General features: G+C 46.8%; 2 pseudogenes across 1 annotated transcript; both read left to right on the forward strand.

Annotated features, from left to right (window-relative positions):
• Window positions 1-536: 536 nt before the first annotated feature.
• Window positions 537-20,684, forward strand: LOC143626308 (putative lipid phosphate phosphatase 3, chloroplastic; annotated as a pseudogene). The gene is made up of 6 exons (XR_013152412.1): window positions 537-571; window positions 10,176-10,263; window positions 19,360-19,469; window positions 20,010-20,100; window positions 20,172-20,353; window positions 20,422-20,684. The product of XR_013152412.1 is annotated as a putative lipid phosphate phosphatase 3, chloroplastic (transcript).
• Window positions 20,685-21,712: 1,028 nt separating this feature from the next.
• LOC143626309 (large ribosomal subunit protein uL24z pseudogene) lies at window positions 21,713-22,165 on the forward strand (annotated as a pseudogene).
• Window positions 22,166-24,870: the final 2,705 nt, after the last annotated feature.

The following is a 24,870-nucleotide window of genomic DNA, read 5'->3' on the forward strand; positions in this document are numbered from 1 at the left end:
TTAATTAAAAAAAAAAACGTTTTTTCTTTTTATAATACCCCATTTCATCCCATTTTTATACCACAACTTCAAACCTTCACCCAAAATCAATTCATCATCTCAACTTTTTTAAAAAAAAATGTCGTGGTACTCGTCTGATTCCGACTCCTCCGAAGAGGATGATTTGCTTCTTCATGTAGGGGGAGTTTTGACCGCAACCGTGGTCGATCTCTTGCAAAATCAAGCCCATCAACCTCGAGTCCCGAGGGTTTGCTTCTTCATGTAGGGAGAGTTTTTTTAATAATACGTTTTTTGAATATATTTATAAAAAAATAAAAAAAAAATCCGCTGGAGCCCCTGCTGGAGCCCCTCCACACCAGGGCCAGGGGCTCCAGCGGGGGCTCCAACACCCCCCTTATCCAGTTTCTCTCTCTGCCACACGTCATAATATTATTGGCTGCAGCCCCCACTCGCGCCTCCATTAGAGCCCCCCACACCCCTCAGCCTTATAGCCGGTTTGTGGGCAAGGACATGATGGCTGATTTTAAGTAATCCCATGATGGATAGCACCATCCCATTTTGGACTGTTCCAGTAAGTTGTTGATTTTTTTTTTTTTTTTGAATTTGAATATTCATCTTTTTGCAAAAAAATTGTAATAGAAATGGTGAAGTTTTTTAATTTTTATATATTTTATTTTTTTTACTTTGAAATTTAATATTCATCTGAAGAAACACTAATCAGACCCCGGACAGGTTACGGATAACCTGGGGGTTAGATAGATGTTTCCCACGAGGGGTTGGACCCGGCAAAGATGGTTCTTCTGATAACCTGCAAAACAGACACCGTGAGCTCGTCACTGAGAAGGGGGGTTCCTCCTTGTGATCACCCTCCGGCGTGAGAATCAGACTAGATTGCTCTTTAAATATAAATGTATATTAAGAGATTGCTAGAGCAGATATCAGGTATAATATGTAATACGAGATAGTATATGATGATAATGTGATCAGATGAGATGATCATACCATTTGGGGTATTTATAGCCAAAGGTAGGTTTCCAAGAAGGTGTAGCCGGCTGAATAGTATTCCTGTTCTACCAACTGTGGCCTACGCACGTGCCATGCTGGTAGTTGGTGGGTAGGCAGCGGCTGACAGTGACCAGGCCTGCTGTGTACTATTCCTTTTCCACCAACTGCAGGCTATGCACGTGGTATGACAGGAGTTGGTGAGTAGGCAGCGGCTAATAGTGACATACAGTACAAGAGCATGCTGCTCGCCATACTGTTGTCAATAAGCTGTCGTATCTTTAGTCAGATCTTTTGCCCATACCTCGTCAGGTACAGTACAGAAGATCTTCCCGTATCGTACGAACTGGCTTATTTGGGCGGGAGTATTCCCCCTCCCGCCTTTGTGCGGGATTGTTCCTGGCTTTGCTCATTCCTTCAGGTGACAACTGAATTATTGAGAGCTAAGTGCCTTGTGCGTGTAGCCTTGCAGCGCGGGTGGCCTTCCCTGATGGCTTGTATCCGCAGCTGCGGGAACAGGCAGAGTACTTCACCATTGGGAGGCATTTCCTGCGGGAACAGCTTGCGTACTGCGCGTAAGGACGTCACGTCTCTGAGCATGGTGGGTCCTGCGGATCAAGTTGGTATCTGCGCTGACGTCTCTCTTCAAGGTGAGTCTTGCGGGTCCAACTGGGCTCTGCTGGGACCTACCTCTTCAAGTCCCCCCAGTCCAATGTTCTTCTCATGAATGTTTAATAAAGTGAGGTTAACTTTTGGACTTAAGCAAAGGGTTTTGAAAAGGGTTTAGTTTTAAGGTTTTCCATGGGGATTCTTCCCGCGGAAGTCCTTATGTCACTTGCAGAAATTCCCGACTTTCCTGCTTGATCTTTGGGTATGATGCGGGTAGGTCTGTAACCTCCTCGCAAGTCAGGAGCGTTGAGTCCCACTTGTGTGGATTCTCCATGAGGTTTTGGTAGTTTTGAACATAGTGATCAATTATGTTAAAACCACCAATTCCATCTTGGAGCTTCAAACAATGTAGTTCTCGACGTTCCCGCTATGCGGGGATGTTATTCCCGTTTCCGCAAGCATTGCCCAGAAGATCCTTCTTGATTTCAATTCCCTGCGGAGCGCTAGGTATGTGAAGGGTTTTGCCTTAACACTGTACCCGCACTCGTCTTACGGTTACTTTACTTCCAAGGTATTCCTGGCGTCAATTCCCTGCGGGTGCTAAGTATGTGAAGGGTTTTGCCTTGACACTGTACCCGCACCCGTCTTATAGTTACTTGGTTGCCAAGGTATTCCTGGCGTCAATTCCCTGCGGGTGCTATGTATGTGAAGGGTTTTGCCTTAACACTGTACCCGCACCTGTCTTACAGTTACTTGGTTGCCAAGGTAAGGGGTATTTTCCCGCTTACTTTTGAATCTTTTTGAATTTTTTGAAATTCGAAGAGTTGGTGAAAGGATAAGAACAGTCCAAACCTCTGAAACGTCGTGCGACGGTTTCTTCTGACTGTCAGGACGTGCAGGAAGTTATGGTGACGTGACAGTACATGGTCATTCCAGACGCTTTTTCAGGCGCGTGGGCGCGATTTTTCGGGCGCGTGGCCGCGAAATTAATGGTACGCGTCCTTTCAACAGCTGTTGTCAGCTTGCTTTTTGCCACGTGTCATAGTTTCATTGCACCTTCTATTTCTCTCTCTTCCGCATTAAATTCATCTCATTAATTGCGATTAGTATATAAAGGGGGAGAGGGTTCTTTGTAATCCACACTTTCACTTTTCTCTTCATCTTCAAAACGATTTCCGGCGAATACTCAACTTTTCAGTCGAGCATTCTCTCGAAATCGTTTTCTTTCATCTGCAAGATGTCTTCTGCTTACGATCTTGAGGGTACAGCCCAGGAGGCTGGGGTGCACGCCGATGACAAGAGTACTGCTGGCGAGTGCCAGTGTGCTCTGCCTGTCGATCTATATCAGTACATCGTCAGGAAGTTCATGCTCGAGTCTCTCGAGCCTGAGTTTCCTGAACCCCATCAGACGGTGTATGATGCCCCAGAGGCAAGATCGGGGTATATGCTGCATTCTTTGTCTATGGGAATCTTAGGTTCCCGTTGACAAAGTTTGTGTACCGTGTCCTAGAGAGGCACGGTGTACACCTGACCGAGGTGCACCCGATGGCGATCGCGAAGAATTCGCCACTTCGAGTGGGTGTGCCGGATTCTGGGCATTGAGCCCTTTGTCGACCGCCTGATGACCTTCTACACTTGGAGGTGCATCCAGGGGTGGTATACCCTGATAACCCGGATCAAGGGTTTGAAGATTTGCGCAACCGAGCGCAGTCTTCGCTCGTGGAAGCGGAAGTTCTTTTTCATCTCCGCTCGCGCCATCCCCCTTGCCATGAAATTCAAGAATGGGCAAGCACTTCCCAGCCTTCACGCCTCCAACTACCAGGAGGCGGAATGGTTCTCGAAAATATCCCGAGTCCAATCTCCGGTTTACCGGTTTGCGGAGTCCGGGATGGTGATGCTCGGGATGAGCCGGGTGTGGAAGGATGCGGATGCGCGAAAGATCCCGATCGTCCTCGAATACGGTTTGAACTCTGTTCCTTACGGTATGCTCTGTTTCTTTTTGTTGATTTAGAATCTCTTCTAACTTCTTTCCTGTTTATTTCAGAGGGGAACGACTTGCAGTCGCTCCTGTATCCGCGGGAGGCTGACAGTCCCGCTCGGATGGGTACTCGTGCTCTAGATGAGCACGAGTTGCCCATCCTAGAACAAACGGCGGATTGGTTCGTGGAGGTCTACCCGCTAGGCCACGAGATCCTGAGCGCCAGGCGGCCAGGTAAGGCGCTTTTCAACCCTCGACCCCTCATTGTTGAAACCTCTGCTGGAATTCCTCTAATCTTATGTTCTGATGAGGAATCCGCAGATGGTCCTCCGTTGGTGCGGAAGAAGAAGGCTGCCGGCTGGAAGGGGAAGGAGAAGGTGGCCTCAACTGCCGATCCAGTGCCTCGGTCTGACTCAGAGGCCGAGAGCGAGGAGGTGGCGGGGAACCCCGGAGGTGATAAGACCACTGCTCCGGAGGCTGCGACGATTGTCACCTCCGGAGAGCCCAGGATGACAACGGTGACCGGCGTGAAGAGGCCGGCTCCGTCGGGTTCATCCCCGCCTGTCCGCACTTTTAGGCTCAAGAAAACCCGTAAGTACAAACTATATTTTTAACTTCATAGCTTTCCATCATTAATACTTATCTTCTTTGCGCAGGCGTGGATGTTGACGCATTCCAGGGTGGAGCAGGGAAGAGTGCCCCCCCGCCCATGACGGTAGGCTTGGTCAGCCTACCTGAGGCGACGACCCAGGCGGCTGCGCCTGCTTCCGCTGGTTCAGTTGCTCATTCCATTGAGCCAACTGTTCCAGCTGTGATGACATCACCGCTGGCTGTCAGTGCCATTTTTAACGCATCTTTCACTGAGCCGGCGGTTACTTTTGCTGCAGATTCCGCAGCGGCGAACGCGGCGGCCGCGGCGGCCTTCACCATGCCTCTTCCGTCATCGGCAACGACGGCCGATCCTTCAGGTATGCATGGGGCTTCTCGCCAACCTCTGCCTCCTTCCCATCTACCTGACCTCTTGGACGGATTTCCCTTGGGTTCAGGTGATGGGTTTGGCGGCTATCGGCCTGTTATTGACCCTACAGGTGCGTAGGGTTCTTTTGGCCTTTTTTTTTTCTTTTCCTAACTGCTTTTTGTTTTTTACAGTGTCGGATTCCAATGAAGTGTATGTTCCACGATGGAACATCCGCCGAGGAACAACCCTTCGCACACCTGTGGAGTGCGTGGAGTGGGCTCGTCACGCAGCTCCCAGTGGTGCGTTGGGGGAAGCCATGGCTAGCTACCAGGAGGGTAGGCTAACCAATGAGCTTCGGGTTCTCCTGGCCCGGATGCAGCCGCGCTTCGAGCTGCTTTGTCGTGAAAACGACAAGTTAAAAGCAGCTCGCATTCAAGAAGTAGCTCAGGCGCGGGCTGTCCGGGAGGAGAATAGGAGGCTCTCCGCCGCGGCTGCGGAGAAGGAGAAGGCGTTCAAGGCCCTTGAAGTTGAGGTTCAGGCCCGTCTCGAGGCCCGTTCCAAGGCTGCCCAAGCTGTTAATGAACAGCTTCGGCTGGCTAAGGAAACTGCTAGGAACGCAACTGAAAGGGCCACCAAGGCTGAAGCTGTTGCTGAGCCTCTACGCGTGGAGAATGAGGAGCTTAAAGCCAAATTAGAGGCTCTTCAGCAGGCTCATGATGCCTTGGCGATGGAGGACGCGAAGAAGCTCCAAGAGATCCTGGACCAGAGGGGCGTGCTTGACCACACTGAGCGGAAGCTAAAGGGCGTCGAAGAGGCTGCTGCAAAGGAAGTGTTGCTTGCCAACCTTAATAAAAGTGAAGCCGAACGCGCCTGTAACCAAGCTCAAGCCGCCCTCCAAGAAGCTCTGGTTGCCAAGGAATGGCTTCTTCGAGAAGCGTTGTCTCAGGTATGTTTAGCTTCATGTCTTCACGCTTTTCTTTATAAGTAGAAAAGGTTTTGATACTTGTAATTCTCTTGTAGGTTGTGCATCGGGTCTTCGCAGATACGTCTTATGACGATGCTATGAGCGCATCCCTCAACGCTTCTCATGAGGATGGGGAAAAGGCCGGCTTCCTGCTTGGTCTAGGGTTCGTTGAGAAAGGCATCCCGCCTTCCAACTTCCCTTTATTTGATGTAGATACTGAAGCTGTATACGACCAAGCAGTGAATCAGTATGCCGCCTTCCCGCATCCGGTGGTGGAGAAGGTAAACGAAGTTGCCGCTGCTGATGATGGGCTAGCTATCCTTAAAGCTTTCCTTGAACCGCCACGCTCTACTGATGGTGCTGGTCCAAGTGGAAGTGGCCCTGAAGCCTGATCCTGAAGATCCCTTCCCACTGCTAGGATAGATTTAGCTTGTATAGATTTATATTCTTGTAGGCGGGTAGTTACCCGGCCATTCTTGTAACGAATATTATGAAATATAAATCTTTGTGCGGGTAAGACCGCTATTTTCACTGGATTCCTTGCTTTATAAACGTTATATGACTTGCATACTTTAGTTTAAATTAGCAATTTTCCAAGTGTTTAGAATAAGTTAACCTTTGAACGTGGTAGATAATAGGTTGAAGTTTTGCTTCCTCTTTCGTGATTGTGCGGGTAGGACCGTCACTTGCACTTAGGATGGCTAAACTCTACCTATATCTGACCTGCGTAGAGGTTTTCCTCATCTTTTTAGAAATTTTCTAAGTGTTTAGAATAAGTTAACATTTGAACGTGGTAGATAATAGGTTGAAGTTTTGCTTCCTCTTTCGTGATTGTGCGGGTAGGACCGTCACTTGCACTTAGTAGGATGGCTAAACTTTACCTACATCTAACCTGCGTGTAGGTTTTCCTCATCCTTTTGTTAGAAATTCTCTGTTTTGAATAAGTTAACCGTTCGACGCGCGGTTGTCAATAGGTTTGGTTTCCTCACATGATTTGTGCGGTTAGGACCGGCACTTTCATTTAGTTGGATGACCAAAGTTTACCTATGACTGACCTGCGTGAAGGTTTGCCGTTTTTTGGGTTTATGCGGGTTTTGCCGCCTTCCCCACGCAACGACTTTCCACGTAATTATGCGGTGAAAACCGGCATCAGTGTTGAATAAATTAACCGTTCGACGCGTGGTTGTTAATAGGTTAGTGTTCAGTTTCCTCTATCATGATTCATGCGGATAGACCGGCACTTTCATTTAGTGGGATAACTGAACTTTACCTTTAACTGACCTGCGTGAAGGTTTGCCGTTTTTTGGGTTTATGCGGGTTTTGCCGCCTTCCCCACGCAACGACTTCTTTCACACTTATGTATGCGGTGAAGACCGGCATATCCGTGTGGAAAGTTCATAAGTATAAATGTAAAATCATCAGCGTCGATGTTCTAAGGAGAATCATTTCCATTAGAAGTGGCTCTGGGCCTTTTCTTTACAAATTTGGAATTGATCTACATGCAAACTGTGTAATTGAGCTCCCTTCCATGTTGTTGGGATGGGAGTGCCATCGAGCCGATATGCACCTGGTTCGGGATCTCGTTGTTTACTCAGTATGTAGTCTCCGGCATTGAAGCTGCAATTTTATTTGTGTTTTCCCCAGCTGGGGTTCTACACGCATCAGCCTGCTCAGCGTTCGTTACGCCACGAGGTGTGCGAGCGTCCCATCTCTGACAAATGCTTCGACGATGTCCTTTACGTCTGTGCATTCTTCAGTGTTGTGGCCTTTTGTCCTGTGAAAGTCACAGTATTTGCTCCGATCAGCATTGTGACGATGTAGGATTATTGGAGCCTTTGGCCATGGGAGCTCCTCAGTGGCGAATATCTCGGTGACGCTTTTGGTGAGTGGCGTCCATCTATAGTTCTGGTGCGACTGTACGTTATCCCTTCCGCCTAACCGATGTTGCAAGCCGGATGAGGTGTCAAAGTTTACCCTTGACTGCCAAATGCCTAGCTTCCGCTTTTTGTTTAATCGGGCGGTAAGGACGTTGTCTTCTCTTGTTTTCTGGGTGTAGAGGTTTGTGCTCTGGGGGAGATCTCTACCCAGTTGCTTCTCCGTTTCCGCAAAGCGTTTAGCTGCTGTCATGATGGCATCCCATGTGGATGGCATGCCATCTTTACCCGTTAAGGTGCGGATGAGCTCTGGGTCGTTCGCGCCCTGGATAAAGGCAGCGCGAACAAGATCTTCGCTGATATTACCCAGACTTAGCTTCTTTGAGTTGAAGCGAGTGATGAAGTCTGGCAAAGATTCATCTTCCTCTCGAATGCATTTGAGGATTGTCCATTGCTCCTCGGTATACTTTCTTTGTTGGCTGAAGTGTTGGCTAAACTTCTGCTGGAAGTCTTCCCAATCGTAGATGTGGTGGACCGGTAGACGATCGAACCACGCTCTAGCAGCCCCAACAAGCGTCATTTGGAACATGTAACACCACGTAGGTTCCGTCCAACTACTGACGGTTGCCCCCGCTATGAACCTGTTCAAATGATCGTCTGGATCTGATATACCATCGTAAGTGCCGATGTTGGACATCTGTTTGGCACTTTTCGGGACGATTGCTTCCGCAATGTCCCTTGCAAATTTGGACGTTCCTGCCTTTGCAGCAGTTGGTGTAAATGTTTTCGAGAAGTCACGTGGATTTCCATCTGTGTTTTTTGGTTTGAAGGCTTCTTCAAAATGCCTTCTCGGTTGGGAGTCCGTTTCCTTACGCTTCCCTTTCGCCCTATGACGAGGGTTTGCGTCACTATCGGATTCCTCCGAATCATTGTCCCAGTATTCTCCGAATTCGTCAGCCTGTTGGACGGAACGCAAGCGTTCGTCCAACTCAGCTTGGAATTCCTTCTGACGTGCCTCCGCCCACGCTTTAACTTGTTCAAGTGTTTGGCGGGGGAGTCTCGTCTGTTGTCTTTCCTCCTGGGTATTATTGAATCCCAGGGGATGGTTGTTTACTGCACTTGCCCCAGCTTGGGTAACTGGGGTAGTGTTCGTAAAATTTACTGCACTTGCCCCGGCTTGGGTAACCGGGGTAGTGTTCGTAAAAACTGTGTAGTCACCGGTATTCCCCCCAGTAGGTGGGGTTGTGGTTACCGGAGTTTCTTTAACCATCTTTCTAGAAGTTCGAAAAAACTGAAAAGAAATGAAGTTCTAGCTTTTATGCACGGATGGCGCCAATGAAGAAACACTAATCAGACCCCGGACAGGTTACGGATAACCTGGGGGTTAGATAGATGTTTCCCACGAGGGGTTGGACCCGGCAAAGATGGTTCTTCTGATAACCTGCAAAACAGACACCGTGAGCTCGTCACTGAGAAGGGGGGGTTCCTCCTTGTGACCACCCTCCGGCGTGAGAATCAGACTAGATTGCTCTTTAAATATAAATGTATATTAAGAGATTGCTAGAGCAGATATCAGGTATAATATGTAATACGAGATAGTATATGATGATAATGTGATCAGATGAGATGATCATACCATTTGGGGTATTTATAGCCGAAGGTAGGTTTCCAAGAAGGTGTAGCCGGCTGAATAGTATTCATGTTCTACCAACTGTGGCCTACGCACGTGCCATGCTGGTAGTTGGTGGGTAGGCAGCGGCTGACAGTGACCAGGCCTGCTGTGTACTATTCCTTTTCCACCAACTGCCGGCTATGCACGTGGTATGACAGGAGTTGGTGAGTAGGCAGCGGCTAATAGTGACATACAGTACAAGAGCATGCTGCTCGCCATACTGTTGTCAATAAGCTGTCGTATCTTTAGTCAGATCTTTTGCCCATACCTCGTCAGGTACAGTACAGAAGATCTTCCCGTATCGTACGGACTGGCTTATTTGGGCGGGAGTATTCCCCCTCCCGCCTTTGTGCGGGATTGTTCCCGGCTTTGCTCATTCCTTCAGGTGACAACTGAATTATTGAGAGCTAAGTGCCTTGTGCGTGTAGCCTTGCTGCGCGGGTGGCCTTCCCTGATGGCTTGTATCCGCAGCTGCGGGAACAGGCGGAGTACTTCACCATTGGGAGGCATTTCCTGCGGGAACAGCTTGCGTACTGCGCGTAAGGACGTCACGTCTCTGAGCATGGTGGGTCCTGCGGATCCAGTTGGTTTCTGCGCAGACGTCTCTCTTCAAGGTGAGTCTTGCGGGTCCAACTGGGCTCTGCTGAGACCTACCTCTTCATCATCTTTCTGCAACAAATTGTAACAGAAATGGAGTTTTATATCCTTTTTACTTTGTATTTGATTATTCATCTTTCTGCAACAAATTGTAATAGAAATGGTGGATTCATTATTATTTTTTTTTACATTGAATTTGAATATTCATTTTTCTGCAACAAATTGTAACAGAAATGGTGGATTATTATTATTATTATTATTATTATTTTACTTTGAAATGGAATATTTTTCTGTCTGCAACAAATTGTGATAGAAATGGTGAAGTTTTTTACTTTTTATTTTTTATTTTCTTTCTTTTGATTACTTGTGGTTTGAATATTTATGCAGCAAACTGTAAGAGAAATGGTGGAGTTATTATTATTATTTTTTTACTTTGATTTTAATATTCATCTTTCTGCAACATATTATAGCATAAGTAATTTATTTTATTTTATTCTTTTAATTTTGTTTTGTTTTGTTAGTTGTATGCAGTTTTCTTGCCCATAGGTGTTTTTTCAGCATTCTATCATTACAGACAAGATGTTTATGATATACATCATGCTGTGTTAGGTGATCACTTTTTTTATTTTTTTGAATTTTGTTACTATGGTTAACTGAATAAAATGATGAAGAAACACTAATCGGCCCCGGGCAGATTACGGATAATCTGGGGGTTAAATAGATGTTTCCCACGAGGGGTTAGATCCGGCAAAGATGGTTCTTCTGATAACCTGCAAAACAGACACCGTGAGCTCGTCACTGAGAAAGGGGGGGGGTACCTCCTTGTGACCACCCTCCGGCGTGAGAATCAGACTAGATTGCTCTTGAATATAAGTGTATATTAAGATATTGCTAGAGCAGATATCAGGTATAAGATGTAAGATACAAGATAAGATGAGATGATCATACCATTTGGGGTATTTATAGCCGAAGGTAGGTTTCCAAGAGGGTATAGCCGGTTGAATAGTATTCCTGTTCTACCAACTGTGGCCTACGCACGTGCCATGCTGGTAGTTGGTGGGTAGGCAGCGGCTGACAGTGACCAGGCCTGCTGTGTACTATTCATTTTCCACCAACTGCAGGCTATGCACGTGGTATGACAGGAGTTGGTGAGTAGGTAGCGGCTAATAGTGACATACAGTACAAGAGCATGCTGCTCGCCATACTGTTGTCAATGGGCTGTCGTATCTCTGGTCAGATCTTTTGCCCATACCTCGTCAGGTACAGTACAAAAGATCTTCCAGTATCGTACGGACTGGCTCATTTGGGCGGGAGTATTCCCCCTCCCGCCTTTGTGCGGGATTGTTCCCGGCTTTGCTCATTCCTTCAGGTGACTACTGAATTATTGAGAGCTAAGTGCCTTGTGCGTGTAGCCTTGCTGCGCGGGTGGCCTTCCCTGATGGCTTGTATCCGCAGCTGCGGGAACAAGCGGAGTACTTCACCATTGGGAGGCATTTCCTGCGGGAACAGCTTGCGTACTGCGCGTAAGGACGTCACGTCTCTGAGCATGGTGGGTCCTGCGGATCCAGTTGGTTTCTGCGCAGACGTCTCTCTTCAAGGTGAGTCCTGTGGGTCCAACTGGGCTCTGCTGGGACCTACCTCTTCAAGTCCCCCCAGTCCAATGTTCTTCTCATGAGTGTTTAATAAGTGAGGTGAACTTTTGAACTTAAGCAAAGGGTTTTTGAAAAGGGTTTAGTTTTAAGGTTTTCCATGGGGATTCTTCCCGCGGAAGTCCTTATGTCACTTGCAGAAATTCCCGACTTTCCTGCTTGATCTTTGGGTATGATGCGGGTAGGTCTGTAACCTCCTCGCAAGTCAGGAGCGTTGAGTCCCACTTGTGTGGATTCTCCATGAGGTTTTGGTAGTTTTGAACATAGTGATCAATTATGTTAAAACCACCAATTCCATCTTGGAGCTTCAAACAATGTAGTTCTCGACGTTCCCGCTATGCGGAGATGTTATTCCCGTTTCCGCAAGCATTGCCCAGAAGATCCTTCTTGGTTTCAATTCCCTGTGGAGCGCTAGGTATGTGAAGGGTTTTGCCTTGACACTGTACCCGCACACGTCTTACGGTTACTTTACTTCCAAGGTATTCCTGGCGTCAATTCCATGCGGGTGCTAAGTATGTGAAGGGTTTTGCCTTAACACTGTACCCGCACCCGTCTTATAGTTACTTGGTCGCCGAGGTATTCTTGGCTTCAATTCCCTGCAGGTGCTAAGTATGTGAAGGGTTTTGCCTTAACACTGTACTCGCACCTGTCTTACAGTTACTTGGTTGCCAAGGTAAGGGGTATTTTCCCGCTTACTTTTGAATCTTTTTGAAATTTTGAAATTCGAAGAGTTGGTGAAAGGATAAGAACAGTCCAAACTGTTGAAACGTCGTCCGACGGTTTCTTCTGACTGTGTCAGGACGTGCAGGAAGTTATGGTGACGTGACAGTACATGGTCATTCCAGACGCTTTTTCAGACGCGTGGGCGCGATTTTTCGGGCGCGTGGCCGCGAAATTAATGGCACGCGTCCTTTCAACAGCTGTTGCCAGCTTGCACTTTGCCACGTGTCATAGTTTCATTGCACCTGCGATTTCTCTCTCTTCCGCATTAAATTCATCGCATTAATTGCGATGAGTATATAAAGGGGGAGAGGGTCTCTTGTAATTCACACTTTCACTCTTCTCTTCTTGTAAACGATTTCCGGCGAATACTTTCTGCCAAGCATTCTCCTGAAATCACTCTTCTCTACCTCCAAACCATGTCTTCTACCTACGATTTTGAAGCTGCTGCCGAAGAATCTGACATGCACGTCGAGATCCCGACGTCTAGGTCTGATAAAGACGATAAGAGCACTGCTGGCGAATGCCAGTGTGCTTTTCCGGCCGACCTCTATCGGTACGTCGTCCGGAAGTTCATGCTCGAGTCGTTCGAGCCTGAGTTTCCGGAGCCACACCAGACGGTGTACGATGCCCCCCAGGGCAAGATAGGGGTGTACGCTGCATTCTTCGTTTATGGGAATCTCAGGTTCCCATTGACGAAGTTTGTATACCGTGTCTTGGAGAGGCACGGCGTGCATCTGACGGAGGTACACCCTATGGCGATCGCCAAGATCCGCCACTTTGAGTGGGTGTGCCTCATTCTGAGCGTGGAGCCCCATGCTGACCGGTTGATGACGTTCTATTCTTGGAGGTGCATCCAGGGGTGGTACACCTTGGTCAATCGGATCAAGGGGTTGAAGATCTGCGCTACCGAGCGCAGTCTTCGGTCGTGGAAGCGTGAGTTTTTTTTATATCTCCGCTCGCGTCATCCCCCTTGCGATGACCTTTAAGAATGGGAGAGCACTCCCCGCCCTTCACGCCCTCAACTACCAGGAGGCGGAGTGGTTCGCCAAGATCTCCCGGGTCCAGACTCCGGTATACCGCTTTGCGGAGTCTGGGATGGTGATGCTTGGGATGAGCCGGGTGTGGAAGGAGGCGTCACAGGTTCCCATCGTCCTCGAATACGGTTTGAACTCTGTCCCTTATGGTATGCTCTGTCTTCTTTGTTTATATAGGTTTGTCTTCTAACTGTTTCTTTTATTTCAGAGGGGAACGACTTGCAGTCGCTCCTGCATCCGCGGGAGGCTGATAGTCCCGCTCGGATGGGTACTCGTGCTCTAGATGAGAACGAGTTGCCCATCCTTGAACAGACGGCGGATCGGTTCGTGGAGGTCTACTCGCCAGGCCACGAGATCCTGAGCGCCAGGCGGCCAGGTAAGGAGTTATTCAACCCTCGACCCCTCAATGCTGAAACCTCTGCTGGAATTCCTCTAATCTTGTGTTCTGATGAGGAATCCGCAGATGGTCCTCCGTTGGTGCGGAAGAAGAAGGCTGCCGGCGGGAAGGGGAAGGCGAAGGTTGCCTCCACTGCCGATCCGGTGCCTCGGTCTGATTCAGAGACTGACAGCGAGGAGGTGGCGGGGAACCCTGGTGGTGATAAGACCACTGCTCCGGAGGCTGAGACGACCGTCCCCTCCGAGCAGCCCAGGACAACGACGGTGAGCGGCGTGAAGAGGCCGGCTCCATCGGGTTCGTCCCCGCCTGTTCGCACTTTTAGGCTCAAGAAAACCCGTAAGTACAAACTTCTTTTTAACTTCATATCTTTCCGCCATTATACTTATATCTTCTTTGTGCAGGCGTGGATGCTATCGCATTCCAGGGTGGAGCGGGGAGGAGCACCTCCGGACCCATGACGGTAGGTTTGGTCAACCTACCTGAGGCGATGACCCAGGCGGCTGCGCCTGCTTCAGTTGTTGGTTCAGTTGCTCACCCAGTTGAGACAACTGTTCCAACTGCGATGACATCTCCGCCGGCTGTCAGTGCCATATTTACTGAATCTGTTACTGAGCCGGCGGTGACTATTCCTGCGGGTACTTCCGCAGCGGCGACCACGGTTGTGAGTTCACCTCCGGTGAGTTCACCTCCGTTGGTTTCTACCGCGGCGGCCTCCATGCCTCCTCCGACTTCGGCAGCTACGGCCGATCCTCCAGGTATGCTTGGGGCTTCTCGCCAACCTCTGCCTCCTTCCCATCTGCCTGACCTCTTGGATGGATTTCCCTTGGGTTCAGGTGATGGGTTTGGCGGCTATCGGCCTGTTGTCGACCCTACAGGTGCGTAGGGTTCTTTTGGCCTTTTTTTATCATCTTTTCCTAACTGCTTTTTATTTTTTGCAGTGTCGGATTCCAATGAAGTGTATGTTCCACGATGGAACATCCGCCGAGGAACAACCCTTCGCACGCCTGTGGAGTGCGTGGAGTGGGCTCGTCACGCAGCTCCCAGTGGTGCGTTGGGGGAAGCCATGGCTAGCTATCAGGAGGGTAGGCTAACCAATGAGCTTCGGGTTCTCCTGGCCCAGATGCAGCCGCGCGTCGAGTTGCTTTGTCGTGAAAACGACAAGTTAAAAGCAGCTCGCATCCAAGAAGTAGCTCAGGCGCGGGCTGTCCTGGAGGAGAATAGGAGGCTTACCGCAGTGGCTGCGGAAAAGGAGAAGGCCTTCAAGGCCCTCGAGGTTGAAGTTCAGGCCCGGCTCGAGGCCCGTTCCAAGGCTGCCCAAGCTGTTAACGAACAGCTTCGGCTGGCTAAGGAAACTGCACGGAACGCAACCGAGAGGGCCACCAAGGCTGAAGCTGTTGCTGAGCCTTTACGCCTCGAGAATGAGGAACTTAAAGCCAAACTAGAGGCGCTCCAACAGGCTCATGATGCCTTGGCGATGGAAGACGCCAAGAAGCTCCAAGAGATCTTGGACCAGAGGGGGGTGCTTGATCATACTGAGCGGAAGCTAAAGGGCGTTGAAGAGGCTGCGGCTAAAGAAGTGTTGCTTGCCAACCTTAACAAAAGTGAAGCCGAACGCGCCCGTAACCAAGCTCAAGCTGCCCTCCAGGAAGCTCTGGTTACCAAGGAATGGCTTCTTCGAGAAGCGTTGTCTCAGGTAAGCTTAGCTTCATAATGTCTTCACGCTTTTCTTTGTAAACAGAAAAGGTTTTGATACTTGTATATTTTTTTGTAGGTTATGCATCGAGTCTTCACGGACACATCATACGACGATGCCATGAGCGCAGCCCTCAACGCTTCTCATGAGGATGGGGAAAAGGCCGGCTTCCTGCTTGGTCTAGGGTTCGTTGAGAAAGGCATCCCGCCTTCCAACTTCCCTTTGTATGATGTGGATACTAAAGCTGTTTATGACCAAGCAGTGAATCAGTATGCCGCCTTCCCGCATCCGGTGGTGGAGAAGGTGAACGAAGTTGCTGCTGCTGATGATGGGCTAGCTATCCTTAAAGCTTTCCTTGAACCGCCACGCTCTACTGATGGTGCTGGTCCAAGTGGAAGTGGTCCTGAAGCTTGATCCTGAAGATCCCTTCCCACTGTTAGGATAGGTTTAGCTTGTATAGATTTATATTCTTGTAGGCGGGTAGTTACCCGGCGATTCTTGTAATGAATATTATGAAATATAAATCTTTGTGCGGGTAAGACCGCTACTTTCACTGGATGACTTGCTTTATAAACGTTATATGACTTGCTCATGCATACTTTAGTGTAAATTAGCAATTTTCCAAGTGTTTAGAATAAGTTAACCTTTGAACGTGGTAGATAATAGGTTGAAGTTTTGCTTCCTCCTTCGTGATTGTGCGGGTAGGACCGTCACTTGCACTTAGTAGGATGGCTAAACTTTACCTATATCTGACCTGCGTGGAGGTTTTCCTCATCTTTTTAGAAATTTTCTAAGTGTTTAGAATAAGTTAACCTTTGAACGTGGTAGATAATAGGTTGAAGTTTTGCTTCCTCTTTCGTGATTGTGCGGGTAGGACCGTCACTTGCACTTAGTAGGATGGCTAAACTTTACCTACATCTAACCTGCGTGGAGGTTTTCCTCATCCTTCTGTTAGAAATTTTCTAAAGTATTTTGAATAAGTTAACCGTTCGACGCGCGGTTGTCAATAGGTTCGGTTTCCCCTCATGATTTGTGCGGTTAGGACCGGCACTTTCATTTAGTGGGTTGACCAAAGTTTACCTATGACTGACCTGCGTGAAGGTTTGCCGTTTTTTGGGTTTATGCGGGTTTTGCCGCCTTCCCCACGCAACGACTTTCCACGTAATTATGCGGTGAGTACCGGCATCAGTGTTGAATAAATTAACCGTTCGACGCGCGGTTGTTAATAGATTAGTGTTCAGTTTCCTCTTATCATGATTCGTGCGGATAGACCGGCACTTTCATTTAGTGGGATGACTGAACTTTACCTTTAACTGACCTGCGTGAAGGTTTGCCGTTTTTTGGGTTTATGCGGGTTTTGCCGCCTTCCCCACGCAACGACTTCTTTCACACTTATGTATGCGGTGAAGACCGGCATATCCGTGTGGAAAGTTCATAAGTATAAATGTAAAATCATCAGCGTCGATGTTCTAAGGAGAATCATTTCCATTAGAAGTGGCTCTGGGCCTTTTCTTTACAAATTTGGAATTGATCTACATGCAAACTGTGTAATTGAGCTCCCTTCCATGTTGTTGGGATGGGAGTGCCATCGAGCCGATATGCACCTGGTTCGGGATCTCGTTGTTTACTCAGTATGTAGTCTCCGGCATTGAAGCTGCAATTTTATTTGTGTTTTCCCCAGCTGGGGTTCTACACGCATCAGCCTGCTCAGCGTTCGTTACGCCACGAGGTGTGCGAGCGTCCCATCTCTGACAAATGCTTCGACGATGTCCTTTACGTCTGTGCATTCTTCAGTGTTGTGGCCTTTTGTCCTGTGAAAGTCACAGTATTTGCTCCGATCAACATTGTGACGATGTCGGATTATTGGAGCCTTTGGCCATGGGAGCTCCTCAGTGGCGAATATCTCGGTGACGCTTTTGGTGAGTGGCGTCCATCTGGAGTTCTGGTTCGACTGTACGTTATCCCTTCCGCCTAACCGATGTTGCAAGCCGGATGAGGTGTCAAAGTTTACCCTTGACTGCCAAATGCCTAGCTTCCGCTTTTTGTTTAGTCGGGCGGTAAGGACGTTGTCTTCTCTTGTTTTCTGGGTGTAGAGGTTTGTGCTCTGGGGGAGATCTCTACCCAGTTGCTTCTCCGTTTCCGCAAAGCGTTTAGCTGCTGTCATGATGGCATCCCATGTGGATGGCATGCCATCTTTACCCGTTAAGGTGCGGATGAGCTCTGGTCGTTCGCGCCCTGGATGAAAGCAGCGCGAACAAGATCTTCGCTAATATTACCCAGACTTAGCTTCTTTGAGTTGAAGCGAGTGATGAAGTCTGGCAAAGATTCATCTTCCTCTCGAATGCATTTGAGGATTGTCCATTGCTCTTCGGTATACTTTCTTTGTTGGCTGAAGTGTTGGCTAAATTTCTGCTGGAAGTCTTCCCAATCGTAGATGTGGTGGACCGGTAGACGATCGAACCACGCTCTAGCTGCCCCAACAAGCGTCATTTGGAACATGTAACACCACGTAGGTTCCGTCCAACTACTGACGGTTGCCCCCGCTATGAACCTGTTCAAATGATCGTCTGGATCAGATATACCATCGTAAGTGCCGATGTTGGACATCTGTTTGGCACTTTTCGGGACGATTGCTTCCGCAATGTCCCTTGCAAATTTGGACGTTCCCGCCTTTGCAGCAGTTGGTGTAAATGTTTTGGAGAAGTCACGTGGGTTTCCACCTGCGTTTTTTGGTTTGAAGGTTTCTCCAAAACGCCTTCTCGGTTGGGAGTCCGTTTCCTTACGCTTCCCTTTCGCCCTATGACGAGGGTTTGCGTCACTATCGGATTCCTCCGAATCATTGTCCCAGTACTCTCCGAATTCCTCAGGCTGTTGGAGTGAACGTAAGCGTTCATCCAACTCAGCTTGGAATTCTTTTTGACGTGCTTCCGCCCACGCTTTAACTTCATTGAGTGTTTGGCGGGGGAGCCTCGTTCGTTGTCTCTCTAACTGGGTATCGGTGAATCCCAGTGAGCGATTATTTACTGCACTTGCCCCAGCTTGGGTAACCGGGGTAGTGTTCGTAAAAACTGTGTAGTCGCCGGTATTCCCCTTAGTAGCTGGGGTTGTGGTTACCGGAGTTTCTTTAACCATCTTTCCAGAAGTTTGAAAAAACTGAAAAGAAATGAAGTTCTAGCTTTTATGCACGGATGGCGTCAATGAAGAAACACTAATCGGCCCAGGGCAGATTACGGATAATCTGGGGGTTAAATAGATGTTTCCCACGAGGGGTTAGATCCGGCAAAGATGGTTCTTCTGATAACCTGCAAAACAGACACCGTGAGCTCGTCACTGAGAAAGGGGGGGTACCTCCTTGTGACCACCCTCCGGCGTGAGAATCAGACTAGATTGCTCTTGAATATAAGTGTATATTAAGAGATTGCTAGAGCAGATATCAGGTATAAGATGTAAGATACAAGATAAGATGAGATGATCATACCATTTGGGGTATTTATAGCCGAAGGTAGGTTTCCAAGAGGGTATAGCCGGTTGAATAGTATTCCTGTTCTACCAACTGTGGCCTACGCACGTGCCATGCTGGTAGTTGGTGGGTAGGCAGCGGCTGACAGTGACCAGGCCTGCTGTGTACTATTCCTTTTCCACCAACTGCAGGCTATGCACGTGGTATGACAGGAGTTGGTGAGTAGGTAGCGGCTAATAGTGACATACAGTACAAGAGCATGCTGCTCGCCATACTGTTGTCAATGGGCTGTCGTATCTCTGGTCAGATCTTTTGCCCATACCTCGTCAGGTACAGTACAAAAGATCTTCCAGTATCGTACGGACTGGCTCATTTGGGCGGGAGTATTCCCCCTCCCGCCTTTGTGCGGGATTGTTCCCGGCTTTGCTCATTCCTTCAGGTGACTACTGAATTATTGAGAGCTAAGTGCCTTGTGCGTGTAGCCTTGCTGCGCGGGTGGCCTTCCCTGATGGCTTGTATCCGCAGCTGCGGGAACAGGCGGAGTACTTCACCATTGGGAGGCATTTCCTGCGGGAACAGCTTGCGTACTGCGCGTAAGGACGTCACGTCTCTGAGCATGGTGGGTCCTGCGGATCCAGTTGGTTTCTGCGCAGACGTCTCTCTTCAAAGTGAGTCATGTGGGTCCAACTGGGCTCTGCTGGGACCTACCTCTTCAAATGAGTTGTGATGGTTTGATGTTTTGTTAACAGGGCTTTTGTTCTCAGTTTTTATAACCGGTGTTATAACCGAAGCTATCAAAGATGCAGTTGGTAGACCCAGGCCCGACTTTTTCTGGCGTTGTTTTCCTGATGGAAAAGATGTATGTTGGTTTAGTGTTTATTAATTTTGATTCGTTGGTGTGAACGGGTTGAGTTGATTACGGGTCATATTGGGTTTGGGTTGAAAACGGTTGGGTAATGCCCAAATTGGGTTTGGGTGGAAAAGGGTCGGGTAACGGGCCAAAATTGGTTTGGATTGAAAAATGGTAGGTTGGGTCGGGTAACGGGTCACATTGGGTTTGTGTTAGACAAAGGGTTGCAAAAAGGTCTGGTTGGGTTGTCCCACGAAAACTTGTTTGTTGGTTATCCACACTTATTTTATAAATAATTAGCGTGTTAATTATGATTAAAGTAACAATCCAGCAATTAAGGAGGTTATAAGGCATTAAAAACATACTTTGGGCCATTTCAATGTGTTCGACTCATTTGAGATAAAAACACACCGAAAGGCGAAAGCAACCCTTTTTAGTTAAGCGGGCTAAAATTGTCCTCTTTCAACCCATTTGAGATAAACTACACCCTTAATTTTCATGCTTTGTCCCCTTTCAACTCATGACTTTTTTTTTCTATTGCCCTCTCAGATATATGATCGATGGGGGGATGTTATATGCCATGGTGATATCGATGTCATAAGACAAGGTCACAAGAGTTTCCCGAGTGGCCATTCTTCGTGTAAGTTACACAAAACACAACTTCCTTATTACACGCGCTATTTTTATTTATTGATTATAATTTAATTGCAGGGTCTTTCTCTGGTCTCGGGTTTTTGTCACTTTACTTATCCGGAAAAATAAAAGCATTCGACCGCGAAGGCCACGCTGCAAAGCTATGCATAGTTTTCTTCCCGATACTTGCCGTGTAGCCATTTCAAGAGTCGATAACTATCGGCACCACTGGGAAGATGTGATCGGTGGCGGTCTTATAGGTATATTTTGTATTTTTAAAATATAAAGTCGTGTACGATAAAAATAAACCGTGCTTTATGTCTTGTAGGCATCACTATGGCGGTATTCTGCTACTTGCAGTTTTTTGCACCACCATATCACTCGGAAGGTTGGGGACCATATGCGTTCTTTCGGGCTTTAGAGCTGTCGTGTGCAACCGCTCAAGGTTCTGGGGGTCCCCCGACTTGTGATGGTGTCGGTCGAGTTGAGATTCAGCAACGTGGGACCGAGAGGGATGGTGAGATGGCGATTGTGCGTTCGTATGAGGGTTCAGATATGTCGCTTGATGATATTGAAACGGGCAAGCGGTAGTCATGTTAGAAGACTAGGTTGATCTGTTTATATTTTGGGGTATGCACATGACTTTTCGGATGTAAACTTGTAACTGTATGTGTGTAGATTGTTTCTACCTATTAAGAATTATATTACTAAGTAGTGGCATTAGACCCGCGGGTTGTGGAGGCCGGAATATGGTCGGTTTTGGTGCGTTGGGTATCGGGTATATCAATTGTAAGAAAACTTAAAACTAAAATACAAAGTCGTGATTTGTCCAAATGAGTATCAGCATATATGTAATTTTACGTTACCAAATACGGAGAACTCCTAACGAGTTAACGTTTAATTGTCTTTTCAAAAATCCGATAAGAAAAAAAATAAAATTTTAATAACGAATTCTTGACGTTTAATTGTCTTTTGAAAACACCGATAAGAAAGAAATAAAATTTTAATAAATGATTAGGGGTAAACGAAGTTACTCCTTCGTTAGGCGGATAGAATAAATGTGGCAAGGGTCGAGTAGACAAAAATAGAAGATGATCATTGACGCCTTTGTTACCGGTGAGAATCGCAACCCCATGTGATTAGATATCGGAAAAGATGCAAGTCATGCAACAGGAACATTCTCTTGAAATGAAGGGGGGCACGAAGAATGAGTTGGATGAAGAACGATGCAAAAGTAGTCAAGTAGGACAAGAACCAGCGGCATCTACCTTGTCCATTTCAGTACCGATTGGTTGAGCGGGTTCTAGTTTGCACGTCTTAAGATTTGAATTGTAATTCATGGAAAAATTTAAATGTTTGAAACAGAAAATGAAAGTGTAAAATATAGATACGAAGATATAAAATCCATGGTTAGGTTTTGATTAAAGTCCGTAAACAAAAACACATTCACCACAACCAAATGATCCGTTAATTAGATTCACTTAACCATAACCCCGTAAACATTACTCACACGGGCCCATTTCCGTCATTTCACCCAAACCCTAACCCACTCTCACTCATTCCTATATCAATCCTTCATCCTCCTCACCGCCGTTCTGCAAACCCTATCCCTAAAACCCTAACAACCACCATGAAGTACAATCCACGAGTTACCAGCTCCCGCCGCAAATGCCGTAAAGCACACTTCACCGCGCCGTCGAGCGTCCGGCGTGTTCTAATGTCCGCGCCGCTCTCAGCCGAGCTCCGGACCAAGCACAACGTCCGGTCCGTAAAGACGACGAGATACAGGTCGTCCGTGGGACCTACAAAGGCCGTGAAGGCAAAGTTGTCCAGGTGTACCGTCGGAAATGAGTGATTCATGTTGAACGGATCACTCGTGAGAAAGTCAACGGGCAGACGGTCAACGTCGGCATCAATCCGTCAAAGGTCGTTATCACGAAGCTTAAGCTTGATAAGGATCGGAAGTCGTTGCTTGATCGGAAAGCTACGGCCGTGCCGGAGATAAGTCTAAAGGCAAGTTTACGGCCGATGACGTGGCGGCCGGTGCTGCTGCTCTTCAGGAGATTGATTAGGGTTTTGGTTTTCTTATTATTATTATTATTATTAAACTTTTGAGAATTGTATTTGGGAATTACTGTTATTGATGTTATGGATTTTTTGTTTAAACTTTTATTAATTTCTGGTGTTTAATTGTAACGTATAAGATCTCGAGCGTGGCTCGCTTCGACTTATTTTCTAAAGCTAGCTCGGCTCGTAAAGATGTTTTTCTAAGCTCAGGCTTAGCTTGAGCTTGAATTTAAGTTCGTTTAGTTATCAAGCCCAAGCTCATTTTTTCGCCAAGCTTTGGTTCGTTTACACCTCAAACAAGCTTGAGCTCGTTAAAGATTTTTTTAAAGATTTTTACTAATCTAAGCTTGAGTAGCTCGCGAGAAAGTTGGCTCGTTCGCACCCGTATTCTAGCTCGGTAGAAAGTTGGCCAAAACTGATTCAAATTAGAACCAACGTTGCAATCGTATATACATCGCACTTTTGTTTTGCTTAGATAAAGTTGGTCTACTGGGTTTTCACTTTCAGCTCGTCAAGATGTCAAACATCAACTTGGCACGACTCTCGTTTCGTTTCCTAATAATACGATCGCTGAAACCTCTTATATGCATTGTATAATCATTGTCTATTGTTTTGTGTTGTTGGTGTTAGTTAAAAGGTGTTAGTACCAACTTGACACGACTCACAAATTTAAGAATACAAAGAATCAAACAACTTGGAACCACTTTGACACATCGCCGCTATCTAGAGGTGTTCAAAAAAACCGGTTATAGAACCGGTTTGGTCGGTTTAACCGAAAACCGGTTAATAGAAAAACCGGTTATTAAAAAACCGGTTAGACCGGTTATTGAACCGCCGGTTAGTACTTCGGTTACTCATTCGTGGACAAAAACCGGTTATTGAACCGGTTAGTAAAAAAACCGGTTAAATTTAAAAACCGGTTATTAAAAAACCGGTTAACCGGTTAACGGTCAAAAACCGGTTAACCTAAAAACCGGTTAACCGGTTTTTAGGTTAACCGGTTTTTGACCGTTATAAAACGGCCATATGACCGTTTGGGTCCTTTTTTGCCCGTTTTTTCTTGATTTCTAGCCGTTTTTTTTAACATTTTACCCGCTGTTTTGACATGTGCTGCTGCGTTAAACCCTTGCATCAATGTTGGTGGTGTTGAAGCTTTAATAGAAAAAATTTGTGATGAGCTTTGGTTAAACGACGATCAAAACCCCTATTATAGCCAAACTTTAAAGAATGCTTTCAACACCACCTTGTCAAACATGTATGATGTCTACCTTACAAAATACGGGACGTCTTCCCAAATTCATGACTCGTTAAGAGCTGTTGCCCAATCCCAATCCCAAACCGACCTTGAAATGGGGATGTACTACATGATTTGGGAAGACGTCGGTAAACGTCAAAGGGTAAACACCCCAAGCAGTGAACTTGGAAGGTATGGTGGTACCAACTTTGTGAAACACATGACTCCGGATGAATTTAGAAGTCTTGATTTGCTGGCTTGGTGGAGAGGTAAGGAGGATGAGTTTCCGATCCTCGCCGCCATGGCCAAAGATTTACTAACGGTCCAAGCTTCCACGGTAGCTTCGGAGTCTGCCTTTTCTGTTTCTGGCAGGGTTATATCGATTAGGAGGACTCGACTCACTGCACCAGCTATAGAGATGTCGATTTGCTACAAGGATTACTTGGACTCTTTAGATAGGGCACAACATCAACGCTCACTCGAGGGGGAAATGGAGTATGAAGCGGGCTTGTATGAAGACGAGGTCAATGAAGGACACACTCAACCAATGACCGATGAAGAAGCCGCGTACGACGATTACCTAAGAAATAGCTCGGGATCGGGTAGCGAAGAAAATTAGTTAAAGAAACAGCAAACATGGAGGCAAATCATGAGTAAGAAACAGCAAGTTGTTCATGTAATCGTGTCTAAGCATTCTTTTTCCTAATATGTGCTCTTATTTACTTGTTGATTTGGATTTTTCTAATTTAGTTAAAGAAACAGCAAACATGGAGGCAAATCATGAACAAACTGCGATTGGGAACAACAGGAGCATCTGCTAGTTCACGATTTAATGTTTGTATTTTTGAGTTAAATCATGAACAGTTCTTGGCAGAGATTTCTTCAGTGTTAATGATTTAATGTTTGTATTTTTGAGTTACGAATATGCGATAACGATTTAATGTTTGTATTTTTAATGTAAAAACTATAAATGAAAGTTATGTGTTTTTAATCTTTGGTTTGTTGAAAACACATTCACCAACACACACTCATACTCATCTTCCAAGCAAAGAACCCTAACAACGAAAGCAAAGAATGGCTTCGGTCAGTCCGTTTTGCCTTGTAGTTACCGGTTTGCCTTGTAGTTACCGGTTTGTTTATACTGTGAAAAAATAATGGTCTTTATTAAGTACAAAATATAAAAAACAAATATTCGTATTTGAAACCGCGAAATTTAAAAAAAAAAAAAAAAAAAAAAACGGTTAATAAAAAAAACCGGTTAATAAAAAAACCGGTTTATTAACCGGTTCTAACCGGTTTCTAAACCGGTCCTAACCGGTTAGACCGGTTAGGGTTTTGACAGAAAAAAACCGGTTATTAACCGGTCCGGTTATTAACCGAACCGGTTTTTTTCCGGGCCAAAAAAACCGGTCCGGTTAATAACCGAACCGGTTTTTTTAAAAAAACCGGTTTGTGCACCTCTACCGCTATCTACTA

This window comes from Bidens hawaiensis, unplaced genomic scaffold (genome assembly GCF_021521415.1).
Source record: "Bidens hawaiensis isolate Kalapana, Puna unplaced genomic scaffold, B.hawaiensis_p1.1 tig00004357_1, whole genome shotgun sequence".
Classification (NCBI taxonomy): domain Eukaryota; kingdom Viridiplantae; phylum Streptophyta; class Magnoliopsida; order Asterales; family Asteraceae; genus Bidens; species Bidens hawaiensis.